Source organism: Tachypleus tridentatus, chromosome 9 (genome assembly GCF_004210375.1).
Source record: "Tachypleus tridentatus isolate NWPU-2018 chromosome 9, ASM421037v1, whole genome shotgun sequence".
Classification (NCBI taxonomy): domain Eukaryota; kingdom Metazoa; phylum Arthropoda; class Merostomata; order Xiphosura; family Limulidae; genus Tachypleus; species Tachypleus tridentatus.
The window spans coordinates 12926479-12936363 of NC_134833.1; positions in this window are offsets into that span (position 1 = coordinate 12926479).

The following is a 9885-nucleotide window of genomic DNA, read 5'->3' on the forward strand; positions in this document are numbered from 1 at the left end:
GGATATCAGTTGGATCTTGTTACGAGATTTTGACCGAAAATTGAAGATGCACCGCGTTGCTGCGAAATTTAGCCCTCAGAACTCGTGAGTTTTGGCCAAACACTCGATCACTGTTCTTCCCCACCCACACCCCTACTCACCTGACCTTGCTCCTTGCAATGTTTTCTTGTTTCCCAAACTCAAAAGACCCTTGAAAGGAAGAAGAATAGAGACGATTCGAGATTAAGGCAAATGCGACGAAGGAGCTGGAGGACATTACAAAAGAAGCGTACCAGGACTGTTTCAACAAGTGGAAACACCGTTGGGATAAGTGTGTGCGTTGGGAGGAGAGTACTTTGAAGGAGTCCCAGACCTGTAACTTGTAAATAAAGTACATTTTGTTTTATGACGTCAGTCCGCGTATTTTTTGAACAGCCCTCGTATGTATTAAAGACGTTGTGATTTTTTTTTTGTACAAGGAAACTTTGTTATTAATAAACGGAATATAATTATATATATATATAAACGCATTTATAATATGAGTTATAAAAATACATTATAAAAATTGAATTCGGAAAGTAACACGATTTTCTTGTGTTCAGTCTCAGTGTTAGCATTTCCTAACTTGTATTTCTTTCTTGTCAGTATTTACTCCCAGTGTCTTATAAAGGATATTTCAAGATGTGAGTACCACTGTCGGAAATATTACTGTAAATGAAATTCATTCGGACAAATAAAGAGCATTTACAGTCTAATTTATTTGTATAATAGGTCACGAAACGCCCCAGTAGAAAGACATTTAATGTGGCGGAGTCAGAACCTAAAACATGTTTATCTAAGGAAAAATAACTAGCGGTGTCAAGAAACCTAAAATATGTTTACTAATAAATAAATGAGTAGCAGAGTCAAAGAACCTAAAAGATGTTTACCAAATTATAAATAAGTAGTGGAATCAGAACATGAAAGATGTTTACCAAATTATAAATAAGTAGTGGAATCAGAACATGAAAGATGTTTAGCAAATTATAAATAAGTAGTGGAATCAGAACATGAAAGATGTTTACCAAATTATAAATAAGTAGTGGAATCAGAACATGAAAGATGTTTACCAAACGATAAATATGTCGTGAAGTCAGAACATAAACGACGTTTACCAAAGAATAAATAATTAGTGGAGTCAAGGAACCTAATAGATGTTTATCAAAGGATAAATAAGTAGCGGAGTCAAGAAACATAAAAGATGTCTATGAATGGATAAGTAAGTTGCAGAGTAAGAGCCTAAAATATTTAGCAAAAGATAAATAACAAGCGGAATTAGAACCTGAAAGATGTTTACCAAATGACAAATAAGTAGCGGAATCAGAACCTAAATGATGGTTACCAAAGGATATGTAATTTACGGAGTCAAGGAACCTAAAATATGTTTAGCAAAGGATAAATACGTAGCGGAGTCAAAGAATCCAAAAGATACTTACCAAAGGATCACTAAGTAGCGGAGTCAAAGAACTCGAAAATATTTACAAAAGATAAATGCCACAGTGATACCATCTCAAAGCTGATTGTAAGCTGACATGTTCACATCTGTCTCTCTTGTTTAAGAACATTTAATAGTCTTTGATACATCTGAGCAATTATTGTCAACGTACTACATGAAAATTGCCCCCCTGTGTGGTAATGTTAAGTTTAATGTATTACAACATTAAATTCCGGTGTTCGATTTCTCGCGGTGGACATAAAATGTACTCCAAACACGGGTTTGCTCGGATGAAGAATGCACTGAGAGCCACTATCTCAGAATTATATCGCATAGCTGATATATACAAAATAAATCGAAAATATAATTCATAATTTTATTTTTAACGTTATAATTGGAACATCTTGATCGCCAATGGAACCTCCTAGTTAAGGAAAATCTAATAATCAAATTTTCTGTGGACCAAAATATTAATGTTGAATATTTGTTACGTTCATATATAAACTTATGTTTAAAATATACATTCTAAACACAACCTGGTGGCTAGGGCACTAGACTTACAATCTGAGGGTTTGAATCCCGTCAACAAACATGCTTGTCCTTTTATCCATTGGAGTGTTATAATTTAACAGTCTAATCCAGTTTTTCTTGGTAAAAAGTAACCTTAAAGTAGGCAGTGCTTTCTATTATTTTTCTATAACTTCTAAATTAAGTTGTTTGAAGTTGAGCACTAACCTACACCATGTGCTATGTGTGCTTTGTTTACTACAGGTATCGAAACCCGATTTTTAGCGTTATAAATCCGCAGTCATACCATTGTGTCGCTTAGGGGTATTGGACGTTTGAAGAGATAATTTTAAACTGTTATAAAGAAAGACGACACATTTTATTTTCATGCCCTTAGAAAATTCGATAAGTTATTCTGATATTATTATTTGTTGGACGCTCAAAAGAAGGTTATTTGTTACTGTTCGATTAGGCGATTTTTTATTGGTATACTGCTGTATAAATTAGGTACTAAAGTTTGAAGAGCTATCGCAGATATCCCCTAAAGTATTTTTGCGTGAAATTTATTGTACAAAGGAATTCGAGACAATATTAAAACTATTGATTTATGGCGGGAAAAGAATTACTACAATGATTTTGTGAGAAATATTAGAATAAAGTCCAGTGCAGAATGGATTATTCCTTCATAGTCAAACACCGGATAATTTATGTACATCCAAGTGATATTAAGTTTTAAATTATTTTAAACACTTGAAGAAGAAATTATGGTATATTAGGCTACAATATAATCCATGGTCTAGTATTTCGTGAATTTTTCTTTCCTTATGATTTTTTTGGAATTGATGAAAATTCATTTTGTTGTTCATTACTAAAGCTTTTATATTTCTTGTACGTTCTTTGTTGCAATTTCGTAATCACAGAGAAGTATTTTACAATCTATATTGCGTCATTTACGGAACAATTTAGCCTAACTAGGCTTAACCTTGTGTAATATTATTGAACATAAAATTCCAGCGAGTGTTTTTTTTAAGTTCTTTTTCCAGAAGTTTAGTTTTGATACGTTATTGTATCTAAGTAAAAGTACACATTCTCTATTTAAAAAGGCTTACGAAAACCTTTCAAGATTCATTTGCGGATTATGATGTAACAACTGATGGAGTTTAACTACACAAGTACAGTTTAACAGTTAACATTCAGAAGACAAAAGCATGATAACAGTAAAGACATGTTCATTGTGACTTATCCTTATAAGTGATAGAAGACTAGAAAAGCTTTATTCAAATATTTATTATTCGAACAGCTTGTATTACTTTCTAAGCCTAACATTCCTTCGTATTATTGTTTGTCTATTTGTTGTCTGTTCACCACGCGTCGCAAAACCTGGATTTTATGTTTCTAGTAGTGTAAGTCTGCAGACATAACCGCTGTGCCATTTGGGGACATTTTGAGAATGAACTTTCGTTATCGAGAGAGGTAGACGTAATTTTATGAGGTGTTTATAACAATTATTAAAATATTTCATTGTATGTAAACAAGGAAGAGACGATTTCACAATCCCGTTATCAGTTTATGAAATCACTTGTATTTTTGTGTTAATAATAATCGATATTGTTTCACCTTTAACATAGTAGTAACTTACCCATAATTGTACGATCCAGTTCTGGATTCTTGTCGATTTCTTTCCCGCTTGGAAACAGATTATGATAATGGCATTCGGCTGTGAATAAAAGAAGGAAACACCAGATGAAGTACACTCGAATATCACTATTAATCTTATTTGTATTATATACAACTGGCACGTGGCTGTATGCTCGTATAGCCTTTGATTAATCGTTCACATTTATGGCCAAGCGTGTTAAGGCTTGCGACTCGTAATCTGAGGGTCGCGGGTTTGCATCCCCGTCGCGCCAAACATGCTCGCCCTTTCAGACGTGTGGCGTTATAATGTGATGGTCAATCCCACTGTTCGTTGGTAAAGAGTAGCCCAAGAGTTGGCGGTGGATGGTGATGACTAGCTGCCTTCCCTTTAGTCTTACACTGCTAAATTAGGGACGGCTAGCGCAGATAGCCCTCGACTAGCTTTGCGCGAAATTCAAAACTAACAAACAATCCTTCACATTTATTTTCAACTTAAAACATTCTTACCTGGGCCTTCATTTTACATATCAAAAGTTATTATAATATTTCTTCTACTACAGGTTAAGATTTTATTGTATAATTTTACGAAGTTTGAGGTTAGTGGCTGAAACCCAATAATTAAGTTTTAGTTTTGTTTGGTTGCTTTTATAACACGTTGTGATGTTGATAAAAGTTAGAAAGAACTCGAACAGTTCAAGCAAATGTCCACGATGTCCAAACAATGAGTATAATATTAGTAGAACGCGGAATTAATTAAGTGTAGAAATCACAGTGACTGTGAACAGTCTCAAAACCCTTTCAGAACATACGCAGATGTGACTGTGAACAGTTTTGTAACAATATACTTAGAGACTTGCGTATTCTGTCCTCTAAGCCAGTGTTTCCCAATACCGAGGATCCGCCAGAAATGGGCCAAAAACAAATATTATAAACTAATCTTAATTCTAAATAAATAATAAGTTGATACAAATTATATTGAATTAATTGAATGCTGGAGTATATCGAAAGGAGATGTTATTGTTTTTACTACGACACCCCTTTTGCTAAAATTATAGGTTACAGGGAGAGAGCTCCAACTTTCTTATTCACATCAAGGAAGCCTCAGAGTAAAGGAGTTTGGGAAATTACTGCTTTATACAACAACAACATCATAGATTCAACGAAGTTTGTGCTCTCTGATTTCAGAAAGAGGCCTCCTTCCCCCAGTGGCACTTTGCTATATCTGTGGATTTATACTGCTAGAAATCGGGTTCCGATACCCTTGGTTGTTAGATGACACACATCCCTTCAAGTAGAGTCTTCATTTTCAGAATAGAAACGGGCTTAGCATGGCCAGGTGGTGTTGAGGCGCTCGACTCGTAATCTGAGAGCCGCGGGTTCGAATCCCCGTCGCACCAAACATGCTCGCCCTTTAAACCTCGGAAGCGTTATAATGTGACGGCCGAGCCCGCTATTCGTCGGTAAAAGAGTAACCAAAGAGTTGGCGGTGAGTGGTGATAACTAGCTGCCTTCCCTCTAGTCTCACACTACTAAATTAGGGTCGGCTAGCGCAGATAGCTCCTCGTGTAGTTTAAGGCGAAATTCAAAAATACACAAAAGATATAGAAACGTATACATAATGCACTGTTAAAATGAGTACTTTGGTAAATTGTTATTTTGAAGTAAGCAAAAGCCACATGGAAAAAAAATACTTTTTTCAAAATTAACAAACAAACAAACAGTTTAGTCGTACCTGTTTTAATATTTTTAATCATAACAGGCTAGAAACGGTGACACATTTAATGTGTCACTTATACGAAACGAGAGGCTGTGAGTAAGTTTCATAAATACATAATAGACATTAAACCTGTAAAGTCACCATCATTGTAGGCATTCACTTAGGAAAGATACTGTTACGTTGTGAAAATACCGAATGATCCCTACTTCACCTGTACTTATATTTATTTAGCTGAAGTGAAACTACTTTGTATTTCAATAACTAGTAAGTGATTTAATTCTAGGTAAAGAAACACAAAGTGGCTTCACACTAAATATAGATGTATTAAGTTATGATGTTTGTCAACAATAATGAACTTAGGCCTAATGCTCTATGAGAATAAGACGTAGTTTTTCACAGTGTGAATGAAAATTCTTATTGATTTGTGTGTTGATCATAAACTAGGGACCATTTAAGAAGTACAAGCAACAAAGTCTGTAGCATTTAACTAAGAAAACTAATGAGTTTCCTAGTAATAGCATACGTGTACCTACGAAAATATGTAGAAAATTTACCTGTCTTTTCGGAAAGTTCCATGACTTTGACCAACTAATTACGAAAACTTGTCGTGCAATAGTTTTCTTTTAGTCATACACTGTTCTACGTTAAAAAAAAACAAACCTTTTTACATGAAATGACTGAACATTAATTTACTGTTTCAAAGGAACAAAAATTCAACTTACTGCACACATTGAGCATTAAACGTATAATATACACGAATTAATATTAAAAACTTGTATTACTTTCAATAACGGATCTTCCATAGTTCAGACTTCGAAACCAATATTATTTTTTGTTTCCTATCATGTAAGGATGTTTACTTTTTTATAAATCGTAAAAAAGAAACTCTCACTTAGGTCAAATTATTATTTCGTTTACCAAAATTATAATGTTTTATCATCACGTTAGTTATTTTTGGTGTCTAGAATGATCGGTAAGAATCTCACGTCGCGATTGGTCTAGAGAAATCTAAAAAAGGTGGTTGTCAGTATTTTAAGCATAACAAAATGTGAGACGAGTTCAATGATTCGCTTACGTTAAAGTACACACAGCGTTTTGTGAATACTCTGTATGTGATGGAGAAACATTGATGTCACTTTCGAATCCAGCGTACAGGAATTAGTGTAGAACATGTTAAAAGTTAAAGCAATGAAACCATTGCACGCCTGTGTTATTTGCTTAGAACACATGCCACGGTGCAGGATAATCAGTGAACACTGGTCATAACAGTTAATAGTCAGATTAGCTTGAGCTTGACGTGGCCAGGTGGTCAAGGCGCTCGACTCGTAATCCAAGGATCACGGATTGCAATCCCCGTCGCACCAAACGGCTCACCCTTTCAGCCTTGGGAGAGTTATAATGTGACAGCCAACCCCATGGTCAATTCGTTGGCAAAAGAGTAGCCCAAAAGTTGGCGGTGATGACTAGCTGCCTTCCCTCTACTCTTACACTCCGAAGATAGCCCTCGTGTAGCTTTGCGCGAAATTCAAAGTAAACTAAATAATAATATTGTCTCAATATTATCTAACAAATTGTGATTTCACTAAGTCTTTGAAATCCCTGTAATGAGTTTACTTTGTCACATAACGTTTATTTGATGCTACAAGAATGAAAAACTCTATTTCCTTTATGGAATTTCAAAAGTAAGGGATGGTAACTTATTTTTTACTGGTTTTTTTAAAAAAAGTGATGAAATAAAACCAGAATAAAAATGTGTACGTTTATTAAATTTACTTTTAGAAATAACTGAATATTTTTATTTTAATATTTTAATTATTCAATACATATATAATATATGTATAATGATTTTTTAAATAAAAGAACAGCATTGTCCTTTGTATAAATTTGGCTTTTACTAATTTTCCATCACTTTTTATTCATAGATGGCGCTTAGTTCCAATAAAGTTGTTTGACATATCTCTGTGCCACTAGAGGGCTTCTATAATGATAGTTTTAAATGTGTGGCATTACAGAACTACCAATTACTGGATTTATCATAGAATAAATATCTCTCTTCGTCAATACAATGTTAAATCAATACAGTTTTAACATATGCGAAAATAGAATTACGTAAGGGTAAAACTAAACAATGCAACTAAACACAGTAGTTACAGGAAGAAATGGCCCGGTATGGTCATGTGAGTTAAGGCGTTGGATTCGTAATCTGAGGGTTGCGAGTTCGAATCCGATTGGCATTGGGTGGTCATGACTAGCTCGCTGCCTTTCCTCTAGTCTTACACTGCTAAATTAGGGACGGGTAGCGCAGATAGCTCTGGTGTACCTTTGCACGAAATTCAAAAACAAAAGAAAACCTACTCATAAAGCTAAAGAAAGGGCTATCTGTGCTCTGCCCACCACGGGTATCGAAACTCGGTTTTTAAATTTCTAAGTCCGAATACATACTACTGTGCCACAGGGGCGCTAAAGAAAGAAACGGCTGTCCCATCACGTCAAACATTCAGAGATAGATCAGCGTTTTTATTTTCCTTAATACGTTTCTCGAAACAACCGTTAGTTTACTAACAGTTAGATTTTGTTTTCCACTCGATATTTTTTCTATACTTAAAATATAAACTTACCGTTTTTCATATTTACACAATTTGGACGCTAAAATACAGCGCAGTTAGTCTTGTAACTGTGCGCTAAAATACGAAACGTTTTCTTTCTCCATAAGTTTGTTCACTATTATAAAGTACTTTATATATCATTGTGTTATAGTGGTAAATAGCCGAATGGATTTGAAAATAATTACTTATTCTTGTTTGGTTTCTCAATAGTTTTATCATCTTAATATAGAAACCAGATGGATTACTTATAAACGATTAAGGAAACCCCATATATTTCGTGAAATATATAGCATAAAGTGGGTTTACAACACAAGGACTTAGTTAAGCCTAAAATATTTACGTTTTAATTTGTTTGTCTGTTTTCGCTTTCAATAACATTCCATTTTTTCATGACACCAGTTAACGCTCTCTCTTGTACATAACCATATACATCAATAGTGCTACTATATTTAAACCATCAAGATACGACGACCTGGTATAGTTTGACACTTCATTTAACACCAGAATAGAATGGCAAATATGTTGATAAAGTGTTAACTTTCTTTACGGATCCATTTAACACATAAGTGGTTGGGTATGTGTGTTTTTCTTCTTGCAAAGCCACATTCGGCTATTTGCTGAGCCCACCGAGGGGAATCGAACCCCTGATTTTAGCGTTGTAAATCCGTAGACTTACCGCTGTACTAGCGGGGGGCTAACTGGTTGGAATCTTTTTCATCGGAATGCTCACATCCTTCTTATTTACCTCTTACCAAGAGAAAAACAAAAAACCGCCACCAGAAATAGAAAAAAAAAAAAGTTCATTGATAGTTGATGCTTCATTATTTATCTTACAACAAAAAAAACGTATAATGCTCTATAAGTCTTCTACTTGCTTTCCCATGACACCCACAAGCTGAATATTAATGGATAATGTTAACTAACTGTGGGAAAATTGTTCATCTAATCTGCCGAATAAACCACATCATAGGAACGCATTTATTCTGTTCTTTGTTAGCCGAGGCAGGGGTGAGTGGATGGGGAGGCTGGAATGCTGATATGAGGTGATGATTATTACTTATCATCCCTTCCTCCCAGGGGCTTGGGGTAGGAACCTCCTACTGGCTTGGTTTGGGTTACTTTAGAGCAAAGTCACATCAGGCTATTTGATATGATCAGTGCCGGAATCGAAAAACGGATTTTACCATTGTGCATTGTAAATCCATAGAGACTTCACACTACCCACCAGGGGACGTGGTAACCTTCTTTATTTACTCACCATTTTATTCTGTTGTGACCAGTCACTGACCTAGAGGTTGATATTTATTGACATTCAAGATTTATCTGACAGAGAATGTATCTCTACCCGATATATTAGCCCTGCTTTAACACTCAAAATGTCTTCTTTTCATCTTTATCAAGATATATTCTATCTTTCCCACAGTTCAATTTCTATTCTATCTGTTTGTAACAGTGCTTTGTCTGTAATTTATTTTCAATGTGTTTGGCTTTTATTCGCTGACAGATTCCTTCATCAACTGTATTAATTAAGAACTGTGATACCAATTCTCAAAACGACTTGTATTTCTGGACCCATGGAGTCACCTTTTAACGTACAATCTAAGTTTTCACCAGTAATCAACTAGCAAAAGGTGAAAATATCATCCAATAAATGAGTACTTTTGATTAGGTACCCTCCCTCTAGTCTATTAGCAGACAAAGAGGAATGAATAAGTAGCAAAGCTAGGCCATGATTCAATTCTGTAGCATTTGAAAATGAAAGGTAATAAACACTGCTGAGTATATTTATTAGTAAATATATCTACGAGGGCTGTTCAAAAAATACGCGGACTGTTTGTTCGCGGCTCCAGTTGGTTCCAGGGGAATCCGTTTGGTGTCGCTAGGGTTTGCACAGATCAGCTGATTACGACGCCATTTCCCGATTGCAGATGGTCTTTATTTGTGTATTAGTTACGCAGTTTTGC